The following is a 15,291-nucleotide window of genomic DNA, read 5'->3' as shown; positions in this document are numbered from 1 at the left end:
TATAATTTTCATGTATTCTACAATAAAATAAATAAGATATTAAAAATAAAATTTCTACTTAAGTTTTTCTTAGGGTAGTAGCTTAAGTATCACAGGTTACTGTTGATTGCCAAGCTGAAAAACTTGAAAATGAAAATATATTTATTTATAACTCAAAGAAAAAGACAAGGAACAAACTAAGTTTAGCCAAAGGGTAATAGAAACGGAAGTGATCACCAATGGATATAAACTACAGTTCTACTTGAGATTCTAAAAGCAGGAAAGGGGTAAGAAAGGCATGTAGTTGGGCAGATAACTATTTGAAATTCAGAATTCAAAGCATAAAAATAATTTTGCAAGTATCTAGTCATGAGAGAAGGGGGAGAAAAACAGAAACACAACTAAAATGTATCCAAAATATGAAAACTATCTCAAGAAAGCATTTGGTTCAGTGATGAATTCCTGAACTATGTAGAACCAGCTACAGCATTTTGAAAGGGGAACAGAAAAGTTACTAAATGATTTTGAATTCAGTCATGTTATCATTTACATATGAGGAAGAGAGAAATTATCTGATACATAGGTAGTTTTTAAATTTGGCTACCATAAAAAGCTAAAATGTTACGCTCAGGATGCGAGGCTAAGCACTGCACTCAGGGTCAGCCGCTTTCAACCCAGAGAAGAGCATGTCTGATTGCATGCGGGTTGATGCCCCAGGTCCTGCCTCTGAGAAAAAGGTATCAGACGGGTCTGATGCTCTTTGGGTGGATGACACCTAAATGAACATCAGTACAAAGTCCCAATTTATTTCTAATATCAGAGATCAGACCTCTACTCTTGCCTGATGCGTCTAAAACAAAAAGGGGGAACTGTAGAGAGCTGCGGAATGCTATGCCTTAAAGATGGAGCTGGTTTCCGCCTTCCACCTTCCCGATGGTGAGTGCTCTCTGTCACGAACAACTCCATATTTGGCTAAGGCTGAGGATCTGGCTTGCTTCCATGTATGTGGACCTCTCTGCATTGCCCACGTGGCATGCTGGGGTTGGCTACCCAGAGGCTATTTAAGCTGTGGGCTGGCTTTCCCCAGGGTCAGATGATTGTTCAAGGTTCCTAAATAAACTGCATTGAAAAAAATAAATAAATAAAAATAAAAAATAAAATGCTGACAGTACTATTCCAGCTGCCTGACAAAGAGATCTGAATCCTCACCCCGGAGAAGGGTGGTTCAGGAAGAGGAGAAGCTACAAATCATTAAAGAGTCCTTGGAAGCTTTTAGTGTGGTTACAGGTGATATGGACATTCAGTTCTTCATGCATCAGTTTGGCCTTTATCCTAAAGGAATTTCTGAATCTCTTGTTTCCAGAGATTTCTAATGCTACTAGTCTATGGCTAGAGACAAGTTTTCATCCTGAGGGAGAAATCTATCAGTCATAGAAATAACCCTATTGCTGTCAGTAATGAGAGCCAGGAGCTTCCTGGAAGCTCTTCCCATCCAACAGCTCTGGAGACTCTAACTTCATTGTCTACTTGTTCAGCATGTACCAACATTTCCATCAGAAAAAAGCCAAGATCAATTTCTGTGAGTTATCCTTCTTTAAGCTCAGGAACTAGCCTTGTCTAGTATTCAGTCCTGCAATATTACATCTCCTTCACACATACCACAAGAGTTAAGCTGTCCATTCCTTCCTAGGTACCCCAGAAGGAATGCCAAAGGCATAGCTAGAGGACAGCATGCATACTATCACCCCACCTACCCATGGCTAGACATCCTGATGGGTCTCAACATGAGAAAACCCATTAGAAGACTCCAGCCTGGTTCCTAGCGCAGGCCAAATCTAATATGTTTATTCAATAAGTCAATGGCTTATAAGGTATAATGTCTTTTGAGGAATATTCTTTAAATCTATTTAAAAATTGTTTTGAAAAAAAAAAAAAGAAGAAGATCTTTCTGTCCGTTTTAAAGTGCCAAATATGCTGGTTAATGTTTTTGGATAATTGTGGCTAAGTCTCACCTCAAAAAAAAAAAAATGTAATTTCCCTTAAAGTATTGTAATGTTTCTTCACAAGGCACAGTCACACAGTGAAGAAAACCAGTTACATAAGAAAATTGTTGTGCCTTTTATGGTGTCACATTCTTAAAATACCAGCATGTGGGATGTGGAGACCAGAAGATCTGGAGTTCAAGGACAGCTTTTTCTACACAGTGAGTCTAAAGTCAATCCAGCTACCAAAAACCTTGCCATAAATAAACCAAACAAACAAACAAAAACAGGAATGCAAGAATTAGGGGAAAAAAACACAATTCATAGTATATAGATTTTTGCTTTGAAGACAATACCTCATCAACAAAAGGGACATCGTGGAGTATGATGTAGATTGACACACAAGGGTGATGGCATAGTAAGGACAAGAGTGTTTCTAAAACTACTTTATAAATCTTCATTTTTCACCTGAAGAGTTGGTTACTCAGGTAAGATGAAGTAAATGCATTGTGTGTAAGCCTTCAAGCTCCCCAACCCCAGGACTTGTGAATATTTTCCACATTTGCTAGTATGGCAATTAAGAACAATCATTGCCTTTGCTGTGCTTAGGACATAGAATACCCAAGAACATACTAGATTTTGCCTATTTTCTTTTTTTTTTCTTCTTTCCATAATTTTATTTTTCTCATTAGTTACATTTTGCTAATTCTGTATCCCAGCTGTATCCCTCATTCCCTCCCCAATCCCACCCTCCCTCCCTCATCTCCTCCCTGCCCCTTTCCAAGTCCACTGATAGGGGAGGACCTCCTCCCTTTTCATATGACTCCCTTTTGTCAGGTATTTTCAAGACTGGCTGCAAAGTCCTCCTCTGTTGGCCTAACAGTACTGCTCTTCCCTTGGGAGGTGGGGAGGTCAAAGAGCCAGTCATTGAGTTCCTGTTAGAAATAGTCCTTGTTCCCTTTACTATGGGAAACCAATTGATTACTGAGCTATCATGGGTCACATCCGAGCAGAGGTTCTAGGTTTTATCCTCTCAAGGACTTTGGTTGAGTGTCCATCTCAGAAAAGACCCTGTGCCCAGATACATTTGGTCCTTGTGGAGCTCCTATCCTTTCCACATCAAACTCCCCTTCTTTCATATGATTCCTTGCACTCTGCCGAAGGTTTGGTTGTGAGTCTTAGTATCTATTTTGGAGCACTGCTAGGTAGAGTCTTTCAGATGCTTTCTGCGGTAGACTCCTGTCATACGTTCAATGCATATCCCATTTGTCTTTCTAAATGAGGATAGATCATCATACCCCGTGTCCGCTTTCTTGATTATCTTCTTTAGGTGTATAGATTTCATTGTTTATCCTATCTTTTAGGTCTATATAAGTGAGTATATTCCATGTTTGTCTTTCTTCTTCTGGGATACTTCACTCAGGATGATCTTTTCTAGATCCCACCATTTGCCTGCAAATTTCATTATTTCCTCCTTTTTGATTGCTGAGTAGTATTCCATTGTGTAAAAATACCACAATTTCTGTATCCATTCCTCCATTGATGGACATCTGGGTTGTTTCCAGGTTCTGGCTATTACAAATAAAGCTGCTGCAAACATGGTTGAGCAAATGTCCTTATTGTGTACTTGAGCAAATTTTGGGTATATGCCTAGCAGTGGTATAGCTGGGTCTTGAGGAAGCGCTATTCCTAATTGTCTGAGAAAGCGCCAGATTGACTTCCAAAGTGGTTGTACCAGTTTACATTCCCACCAGCAATGGAGGAGAGTTCCCCTTTCTCCACAACCTCTCCAACATGTGTTGTCATTTGTGTTTTTCATCTTGGCCATTCTGATGGGTGTAAGGTGAAATCTTAGGGTCGTTTTGATTTGCATTTCCCTAATGGCTAATGAGGTTGAGCATTTCTTTAAGTGTTTCTCTGCCATTCTATATTCCTCTACAGAGAATTCTCTGTTTAGCTCCGTTCCCCATTTTTTAATTGGATTACTTGTTTTGCTGCTTTTCAGCTTCTTTAGTTCTTTATATATACTGGATATTAGCCCTCTGTCAGGTGAAGATTCTTTCCCAATCTGTAGGCAGTCGTTTTGTTTTGATGATGGTGTCCTTTGCTTTACAGAAGCTTTTCAGTTTCATGAGGTCCCATTTGTTGATTGTTGCTCTTAAAGCCTGTGCTGTTGGAGTTCTGTTCAGGAAGTTGTCTCCTGTGCCAATGAGTTCTAGGCTGTTCCCTACTTTTTCTTCTAACAGATTTAGCGTATCTGGTTTTATGTTGAAGAAGTGCTAATACCAATTCTCCTCAAACTATTCCACAAAATAGAAACAGAAGGAACATTACCAAACTCATTCTATGAAGCGACAGTTACCTTGATACCCAAACCACACAAAGACCCAACAAAAAAAGAGAACTTCAGACCTATCTCTCTTATGAATATTGATGCAAAAATACTCAATAAAATACTAGCAAACCGAATCCAAGAACACATCAAAGATATTATCCACCATGACCAAGTAGGCTTCATCCCAGGCATGCAAGGGTGGTTCAACATACAGAAATCCATCAATGTAATCCACCACATAAACAAACTGAAGGAGAAAAACCACATGATCATCTCCTTGGACGCTGAAAAAGCATTTGACAAAGTCCAACACCCATTCATGTTTAAAGTATTGGAGAGATCAGGGATACAAGGCACATACTTAAACATAGTAAAGGCAATATACAGCAAGCCTACAGCCAACATCAAACTCAATGGAGAGAAACTTAAATCAATCCCACTGAAATCAGGGACAAGACAAGGCTGCCCACTCTCTCCATATCTCTTCACCATAGTACTTGAAGTCTTAGCCAGAGCAATAAGACGATTTTGCCTATTTTCAAGTATAAATTTCATTACTTTTAGTTCCCCTCCCCGTGGGTACAATCCAAATATATAGTTGGGAGGCATAGCCCATATGCAAAATCAAATCACCTTCTCTCCAGCACATGTGCTAATGGACATGTTGCACTATTTGTAGGGCTGTAACAGAGGGAACTAAACAGGGACTCATACGAGGTAAGGCCAGGGACCACTAGGCAAGATCAGGGTAGAATGTGATCCAGAACAACAGACTTTAAATATCAAAAGCAATTCCAAAGGCAAGCTTTGTGAATACAGAGACAGTGAATAGTAAGTTAAAACTAGAAAATTTAAGCTTGGGCATAGAAAAACAGAATAAAAGAAGTGAATTCATCTTCTTGGTATTAGTACACAGAAGAATTCACAGATTACACTTGAGCTTAAACATCAATATCATCTAGAGGCAGGGCAAGAAATCCAAAGTTGGCCCAGCTACACAGCTGATTACAAGCTAGTTTGGGTATGACCTGCCTCAAAAGCAAACAAAGCCCAACCTTGAAATACTTATAATGAAAGTGATAGGAATTAAGTCTGAAATAATCTTCGTCCTAAGAGACACAAAATATGGGATGAAAGTGGGAAATGAACAGCTATTCAAGGCTACAGAGGGGTAAAGAGTTCATGGGCACTGGGTTATCAGGGTTGCTATGGAGACAGGATGCGCATTTTCTCCTGTGCATGCTCTCTTAAAGTAGAACCCTGCACTAGTTTTAAGATTCTGTGGCTATAAATGTAATTAAAAGATATGCTGAGCACAGTATGACAGCAAACGTTACTCCATGAGTATTTATTGGAACACAGTGAGGACTTTACTGTGTCAAAAGATAGACAATGGGACTTTTTTTTTTTTTTTTAAGACAGGGTCTTGCTATGTAGCCTTGGCTTTTCTGGACTCATTATGTAGATCAGGCTGGCCTCGAACTCACACCTGCCTCTGACTCCCTGAGTGCTGGGATTGCAGGCATGCACCACCACATTCAGCTCGGTGACACCTTTTATCTGCTCTCTACTGAGGAAGATTTGACCACTTACGGCAAATATAATTTTGTCTTTCAGGTAGAAAAGACAAATAAAGAAAATGAGGGAGATAAGTCAGAGAACAGGTTTAAGCTAGAACCAAATTGCCTAGGTTTTAAAATGTCCCACAGAGGAGTTTGTAGTTTACCTTCCTATGGGCTTATGTCTAGAGAAAGTTAGACTATAAGGGAGAGAGAGAGGCAGAGGCAGACAGACAGACAGACAGACAGGGGGAAGGAGAAGAGAGAGAAGGAAAGAGAGAGAGAAATTGTGAACTGAGAAGATAAGAGAAGTATGAACAAAGCATGTTGATAAATCCCTTTAGCAAAACTCAAAACACTGAGTAAGAAATTAATTGGAACTCGTTATCAACCAAAGCAGAGAAAGCAATTCTAGCAAGACTACCATCAACGTATAATCAAATTCAGTGCCAGGGAGACGTGTCTATGCCAGTGATATCTCATATCAGCAAGAAGAAAGGCGCCCTAGCTTTAGAAATTAGCCAGTGCCTAGTGTTGGAATAAACCTTCCACAAACAAGGCAAAGAGATAAAGGAAAAGAGACCAGGGCCAGAAACATGGTCTTACCAGACTAAGACAGGAAAATAAGCCAAGAGACTTGGCCAAGACAAGGCAGATCCTCTTCCTGTCATTTCCAGGGGTAAGGGTGAAATAGGGTTGGAAGAAAAATATTTTGTAACTCAGATTTGTAGCCAGGTTGGCTTTTTAAGCCATGGAATTCTGATGAATTCCATGTTTACCAATTCATTTCTCAGACTGCAATTAGCTAAGGATGCTTTCCATTTGTCACTGAAACTCTTCAGGAAATTCTTTCAATATCCAACAGTTCTTGGGTTTTGGGGTGCCAAGGGGTGATGGGTCACCCAGAATGCTTTGGAACCTATTGTTGAAAGGTGAGAGGAAGCAGAGGTAGATCACAGTTTTTCAGGCCAAGATTGTTCTGCCTTTGGCTAAGGATGTAGCCCTCAGGCTCAAGGTTATTTCCTTGTTTATGTTGTTTTAGGGTATCCAGGGCTCCTTGCTTTGGGAAACGTTGCCCTGGGTTCTAGGGATGCCATATTGCTCTGACTTTTGTTGATTATGTTTTTACACTGTCCTTTAGCCATCTGGTTGTCTCTGGCATTGACTGTTAGATCCTGTTGCCTACTGGGGTTCTCTGGGGTGTGGCAATAGCCCTGGACAGGAAGCTCAATGTTTCTAAAGGAGATCTTCTGGGATTGGTTGTAATGACCTCAGACTGGTGAGTAGATCTCAGGAACTTGCCTGAGGCTCTTCTCAAATATTTAATCCTGAGTACTTACTGGAATCCTCAGAAACTCAGGGATCCTCCTTTTACCAAGGGAAGTCTGGGAGTCAACTGCCCTGCTAATGGTGTTCTTGCTCAGAGGTTAAAGAGCCCAGACACTGCGCTAAGACATTTTTTCCCCCTGGTGCAGCCTTTTTAGAGAACCTATGAGTTCAGACATCTTGCTGATCTCCTTAGGGAGACAGGTTGAGCTTTGGAGCTGCATCCGGAGTTACTTCCATGGGTCCTGAGCATCAGGAAGCCCAAGGCTGGAGTCACACACCCCAAATACCGGAAGGTATCACCTCCACAGGATGGTGAGAGTGGGCCCCCAAGTTTGGAGCCTTTCCTGAAGTACTAGACAATGTCTTCTCCACCTGATGGTGAGAATGGGTGCCTGAGGTTGGAGCTGCGAGTGCTGGTACTCAGAAAGTGTCCATAGAGGGTGGAATTGGGTAGATGGCCTAGGGCTGAATCAGAGCCAGGTGGGAGCTCAGAAACTTTTCCCAGGAATACCCGGGTGACCTGAAATTGGACCCTTGCATTTCAGCTCTTCTTTCACCTGAGAAACACAGACTTTGGGGTTTTGGGGTCCATAGTACAGCCTGTTGGTCACTCTTCTCTCACTGTTGAGCTGCTGTTCAGATACCAAGTGAGGTTGATTCTGTCATCTTGGATCACCAAATTTCTATTTTTATGTCTGCAATTCTTCCACATAGCAAAATATTTTAGAATTACATCCACACAGTTGTAGGCAGTAGGACTACAACTATTGAATGAATGCCTATTGGAGTAATGGTGCTGTGTATTCATTGATTTTATTATTCAGGTATTATGCACATGTGCAATCTCATTTATTCATCACAGCAAGTATTAATATACAGCTTACATTTTCTGCAAGAGTAGTTTTTTACATAACTTTACCAAGTGGTCTTGGCTACTGTTATAGGTTAGAATCTTCCAGTAGGCTATAACTCAAATTGTAATCAAATTTGGTGGCTGAAGAGATTGTTCAGTGGTTAAGTGCAATTGTTTTTGTAGAGGACACGCTCATGGTTACTCACAACCATACACAGCCATGCATAACTCCAATTCTAAGGGATCTGATACCCTCTTCTGACTTCGACGGGCACTGGGCATGCACGTGTTCTGTAAATACCTGGAAATAAAGACATTCGCAATATAGAATAAAATAAACAAGTCTTTAAAAATCAAATTTGCTTCTAATTCATGATGTTTTTTTTTTAAAAAAAAAAACCAAAGTGAATTAAATGATACTCAAGGCCAACACTTGAATTTTGTCCTTAGAAATGCAAGGAAAGCTAGTTATTTAATGAGCCAACAACAAAGGCATTCATTTCTTAGACATCAGAGTTTATGTACCAATATGAATAAGTGAAATAACACTTTGAATACTCTTGTGGTTTGAGTGTCTCAAAGCATAGCAATTAGGCAGCTTGCCTAATTGGGTTCCCCATTAGCACTCCTTGTGTAAATTAGTGGACTTTAGCATGTGCTTCCTCTCAGAGTCAGCTCACATACTGTAAGCGTAATCTTTCAGAGACTTCAAGTTCCAAATAACAGTTGCAGAATCTATCCCATCATTCCGTACTACCCCCTTCCCCACCCACAAGTACCTCTTTTTTTTTTTTTTTTTTTTTTTCAGAAAGCCTGCACACTCTTTCCACACTCCTGTCTTTGCTTAGGTTGCTCCATATACCCAAAACACACAATACGCTCTCTCTGCAAGTTCTTTGCCAGACTAAATTGTGTTTTAAAAATATTAGAAATCTAGAGAGTGACAGGGAAAATATTTTCTGCCATGAGACATAGGTAGACAAAGGTGTAGCTGATGATTGACGATTGTATCTCAGGTTAGTGTTCACTTTGCACAGTTTCAGCTCCATGCCTATTGGAGACTGAGCTTCTCTGTATCTTCTCATTTGTCACCTAATATCACAAGAGCTGCTTCCCCTGAGAGAATGAACATACGAAACAAGCTCGTTGCCCACAGGGATTTCTTTATCCATTCTTCACTTGTGGAACATCTAAGAAAGCATCTTCAACAAATGATGCAGATCTAACTGGACGTCTGCATATAGAAGAATGTAAACAGATTAATTTTTATCACCCTGCACAAAACTCAAGTCTAAGTAGATCAAAGATCTCAACTGGGCACAGGGCTCTTTTCTGAGACTGATACTCCAGACAAGAATCACTCATGGAGATGGCTTGGAACCCTTGCTCAGAGGTAGCCCATGGCAGTTCAGTGTCTAAGTGGGTTTATAGTAATGGAGACAGGGACTGTCTCTGACAAGAACTGATTGGCCTGCTCTTTGATCACCTCCCCCTGAGTGGGGAGCAGTCTTACCAGGCTACAGAGGAAGACAACGAAGCCACTCCTGATGAGACCTCATAGACTAGGATCAGAGGGAATGGGAGGAGGACCTCCCTTATCAGTGGACTGGGGGAGGGGCATAGGTGGGGAAGAGGGAGAGAGGGTGGGATTGGGAGGGGAGGAAGGAGGGAGGGATACAAAGTGAATAAACTGTAATTCATAAAAAATAAAAATAATTATTAAAAAAGATCTCAACATAAAACTGGATACACTAAATCTGATAGAAGAGAAAGGGGGAGATTGTCTTGAACTCATTGGCACAGGAGACAACTTCCCAAAAAGAACACCAACATCTCAGGCACCAAGATCAACAATTAACAAATGAGACCTCATAAAACTAAAAAGCTTCTGTAGGGCAAAGGACACTATCAGTAAGACAAAATGGCAGCTAACAAAATGAAAAAGATTTTTATCAACTCTGTGTCTGAAAGAGGGCGAATATCCAAAATATATATTTTTTAAAAACCTCAAGAAGCTAGACATCAGCAAGCCAAATAATACAATAAAAAAGGGGTACCTCCCTAAACAGAGCACTTTCAATCTCTGGATCTCTCAATACTGGAATCTTAAATGGCTGAGAAACACTTAAATAAACATTCAACATCCTTAGTCATCAGGGAAGTGCAGATCGACACTATATTGAGAGCCCATCTTACATATGTCAGAATGGCTGCGATCAAAAACACAAGTGACAGCTGTTGCTGGCAAGGATTCGGAGCCGGGGGACACTCCCTCTCTTGATGGTGGGGCTGCAAACTTGAACAGCCACTATGGAAACGAATATGGCACTGTCTCAGGAAACTGGGAATCAATCTTCCTTGAAACCCAGCTATACTGCCCCTGGGCATATACCCAAAGGATGCTCCATCCTACCACAAGGAGATTTGCTCAGTTATGCTCATAGCAGCTTTATTCGTAATAGCCAGAAACTGGAAACAACCTAGGTTTCTTTGTGCTTGCCTCTTTGAGACATATGAGATGGTATTTTTAATCACATTTAGAAGTAATTTTACTGTTGTTTCTTCAAATACATCTTGTCTACATTAGCCTCACTGATGTCTTTTTAGAGGATGCTATTCCTTAAACTGCTTTGCTTGGTTCTATTGTCTTGTTTCCTGGATGCCCTGTTTCACATTTGAAAAAAAAATAATTGAAGCCTATTTATCAAAATGATAAGAAAAATGCTTGTGCCTTTTCTCTAAGTTTCTTTGATTTAGTAGACAGATGTAGGAAAGAGTTTGTATAGAGAAAAAGTCATGGATTTAGGAGTCTACTTTTGATTCAGAATTAAATTTCAGGTTATTATTTCACATCTTCAATTTATGCTTTTTTTGGTCACTTTTTTTTTTAACATGGAAAGGCTTTGTTTCTAACTACATGCACACAAACTTGGAGCACTCTATATTCTCCATATGTCATCTGTTTTTGCTTTGGGAGCAATACATGGGTGGTATATGCTTGCATACATATTCATATGTAGGTGTGCATGTATGTGTGTCTATGTGAGTGTGTATCTGTGTAGAGGTGAAAGACTGATGTTGGTATCTTCGTCAGCCGAACTACATCTTAGTATTCTGAAAGCAAATCTATCGTTGAACCTGCAGCCTACAGCTTTGACTGGCCAGGATGCACAGGATCTCCCCATCTCTGCCTCCCCGTGCTGGAATTACAGGCTACCATCACTGTACTTGCCCTTTAATGTGGAGTCTAGGAAGACTGACCTCAGATAACTCATGTCAGTGCGGCAAACACAACAGTGACTGAACCATCTCCTTAGCCCTCCATGTATAATTTCTAAACGAAAGTGTTAGTTTTACTATGAAAAACGTAAAGTATCTTTTTATCCAATTTTTGTTTATACCAAACTGATGAAAAATCATTAGACATAATTATTTTATCTATCTGTCTATGCTATCAACCCAACGTGGATTTGAAATTATTTCAGTTTGCTTTTATTTTACAGATTATTTATGAAGTATTGTTATTACCCAACTGCACAAAGAATTCCCACATTCCAAAAATCAATCTTTATAAGGTACAGTTTTTTAAAGACTTGATTTTTTTCTTCTTCAGTTTTTTGTTTGTTTGTTTGTTTGTTTTGGGTTTTTTTTTAACTTTATAAGATACAGTTGTTTAAAGACTTGATTTTTTTTTCTTCTTCAGTTTTTTTGTTTGTTTGTTTGTTTGTTCTTTGTTTTTTTGTTTTTTTAACATAGGCTTTCTATGTAGCCTGGACTGTTCTGGAACTCTATAAGCTATGTTCAAGCTAGCAGAAATATGCCTGCCTCTGCTTCCACCTCCTCCTCAGTGCTGGGTTTCAAAGCATGCACCACCATGCCCAGCAAGACTCATTTTCTTTTTTTCCTTACTCTACACCATTTCTTTCCATCAAGAGGTGGCCATTTCAAAATTTTTAGTTTTCATTTTCTGAACAAAATCCACCTACATATCCATGAAAATGTGTGTGTGTGTGTGTGTGTGTGTGTGTGTGTGTGTGGTGTGTATGTATCTGTGTATGACCCTGGGGACAAATGTATCTGTGTATGACCATGCATAGATATGTTAACTTTTTTATAATACAGTTTGCTGGGATTTCTGAAGTGCTCAAAGAAGGTACAGTACAGAGTAAGTATTTTACAAAATAAAGCAACCGGATTGTGAGGCTGTGTCCCTTTGAGAGTTGTTTGGATTTCCACGGAACCACATGCCACAAGAGCAGCATATTTTAGAGTTGTCAGCTAAAAGAGAGTGAAATCCGGCATTCATAAGACAAAGGGGGTTAGCAAATGGATTACCCTGTCATTTTCCTGAGACCACTGGAGTTCATTTTTAGCGTGTGGGTGATGAGTCTTACCCTTAACCATAAACTCGATTCCAAAGTTTGCTCCACCCTAGCCTCCCCTTCCATCTTTGGCATTTTGCTAATCCAACTTTATTTGTTTTTCCAACATATTCCTGCTTCCCTGGGGAGGGAGCTGTGGGAAGAGCTGTCAGTTCTGCCTGTGAACGGTTTTGCTCCCAGGACTGTTAGTGGAAGCACCCACCTTCGCTCCTTCCACAATATCCCTCCCCAGAAAAGCACGGAGTGTCTTCATCTTCAGGTTTCAGCACTCTCCAGTGTGCGACCAGGTCTTGGTAGGAGATGTGATAGAGCTCCCACTCTCACATGAAATTGGACTGAGCTCTCCACAAGTGTTAGCTTCCTGTGCCATTGGCGTTGTCACAGCCACTCTTATTTGGATCACTAACCTCTCGTTTATTGCCTGCCCGTTTGTCTCCTCCTGAGCATACCTGCCCCCATGAACATCTTATGATCTACCCTTGCCAACTCCAATGAAATGCCATACACTTCGCTTGGTATTGATTCCTTTTGTCTGCTGATGCGCCCTGCAGATAACCAGAGAATCGCAAATATTACTGACCGTACACAGAAACCAGCAAACACTTTTGTCAACTTTAGCACACAGCTCTAAGGCACCACATCGCTCTTAGCTTTTGTGTATACTACAGAACCCAACTCTATTCTTATTTTGTGAGAGAAAACAGGGTCTGCAACAAGTCTGCTAGCTTGAAACTCGCTCATTAAAATTATTCATGATAGGAGCACTGGCAAGTTCTTTGAACATTGTGTACCTCAGTTTTTTAACCAGAAGAATGAACACAATGACTGCTTGTATCATATCGTGGTTGGGAAAGTTAAGTTGCATACATAAAATTTTTAGAACAGTGTTTGGTGTGAGGGACTGTTATTTTAGGCTGCAGAACTCATAAATGCACAATTATGAGCCATAGAAAGCCCTAAACAGTATACATCTCAATTTAATATACCACTATTAATTGGAATAAATGTATTATACGATTTAAGTTATTTTTCTTAAGTTTAAAAGAAAAGACAGTGAGCATTTATAGACTTGGAGATCACATTGGCCCAAATTCTATATTGGATATTGTCCAAACAAAGTTCTCTAAAGTTTGAAAAACAACATGATCGGTAGTTTGTGAATAGTATGAAAGTGTGAAGAATTTTTTTGTTGTTAAAATTTGTGGTAGTTTGAATTTAAAAGTCCATAAGAAGTGGTACTTCCTATTAGGAGGTGTGGCCTTGGTAGAGTAGGTGTGGCTTTGTTGAAGGAAGGGCATCACTAGGAGGTGGGCTTTGAGGTCTCAACCTCTGAAGCTCAGGCTCAGGGGCTCACTGTCACAGGAAAACCTGCTGCCTTTGGATGCACATGTAGAACTCTCAGCTCTTTCTCCAGCATTAAGTCTGCCTGCTCACCATGCTTCCTGCCATTATGATGATGAACTAAACCTCTGAAACTGTCAGCCAACCATAAGTAAATGCTCCTCTTTATAAGAGTTGCCAATAAAACCCAAACTAAGATAGTATTTTTGTTTGTTTCTTTTGTATTTTGAGACAGCAGCTTATTCCACAGTCTGGACTAGCCTCAGTCTCATGACCCTCCCTCCTCAAGCCTCCGAATGGATTTCAGGCATACACCACCATTCTAGGCTACTGAGTGTGAACTTTGTAATCTCTATTTGTTTACCATTTTACAGAACCTGATAAAATTCTAGTCATTTCTGGCAAATAAAATTATCAACTACTACACAGTTACTAAGAGTTGGTTAAGTTCACAGCATTGTCATAAATCAAAAAGAAAGTTATTGCTATGTAACTGTATTAATCATGCGTTTTTCTGTGTGCATGTATATATTCATGAATGTGTCGATGCATATGAAGGCCAAAGACCGATGTCAAGAGGTTTTCTGATTTGAGTAGACTAGATGGTCAGCAAGGCCCTGGGATCCTATTTCTTTCTGCTCAGAGCTAAGGTGACAGGTGTGTAATGCCGTGCCGTGTCTCACTGCTGTTTTACACGGGCTCTATGAGATCAAACTCAAATCTTCATGTTTGCATTTCTCACATTGTCAAGATAGGCCATACTCACAGGAGTAACTGCAGAGAATCTTAGCTGGTCAAAGTGTTCAGAATAAGTGCTTGGGTATTCAGTCATGAACGGAATATTATATCTCCCACTCTAAATTTCAGTGAATATCATAGAAGAGGGGACAAAAAAAATCTAAGAGCAGGAGTAAGTGTTAGGACATTGTAGAATACAGACTTCCGGGCATGACATGACCATTGGAGTCTTTTTGTAAAAAAATAGACTTTGCTCTCTTAATTGATGGGAGGGGGGAATGTGTGTTCCATAGCCCACATACAGAGGTTGTAAGGCAAATTGTGGGAGTCAGTTCTTTCTTTCTACATTATGAGTACCAGACAGGAAACTCCAGTCATCAAGCCGTGTGGTAGGCTTGAACCACTGAACCATCTTGCTGGCCCATCTCATTCACTCTTGAACTCCTAACAACATGAGCACCTGCACAGTACTCCCAAAATATTGGGCCTGTCAACATTCCATTGTGGAGTAGGGGAAGCACATGAACCTCCCTGACCTCTGGAACCCTGTGGATCAATAAGCAGTTAATGCCTCTGGAAAAGGGAGAAACACTTTCTTCAAGGATACGGCCACTTGTAAGGTGTCTATGCTCCTATAAACAAGCTTCCCACGCAGGCTCTTGTATCTAACACTGATGAAACTCATTGGGTCACCAAAATCAAACAAACAAAAATTAAAAAAAAAAAAAAAAAGACATGATAGCAGAACGGGAACTAGTTGGGAAGAGAATAAGAGGGTAAATATGCTTAAAAT

The sequence above is a fragment of the Meriones unguiculatus genome, chromosome 17 (assembly GCF_030254825.1).
Source record: "Meriones unguiculatus strain TT.TT164.6M chromosome 17, Bangor_MerUng_6.1, whole genome shotgun sequence".
In the NCBI taxonomy this organism is placed as follows: Eukaryota; Metazoa; Chordata; class Mammalia; order Rodentia; family Muridae; genus Meriones; species Meriones unguiculatus.
This window is presented reverse-complemented; position numbering follows the sequence as displayed.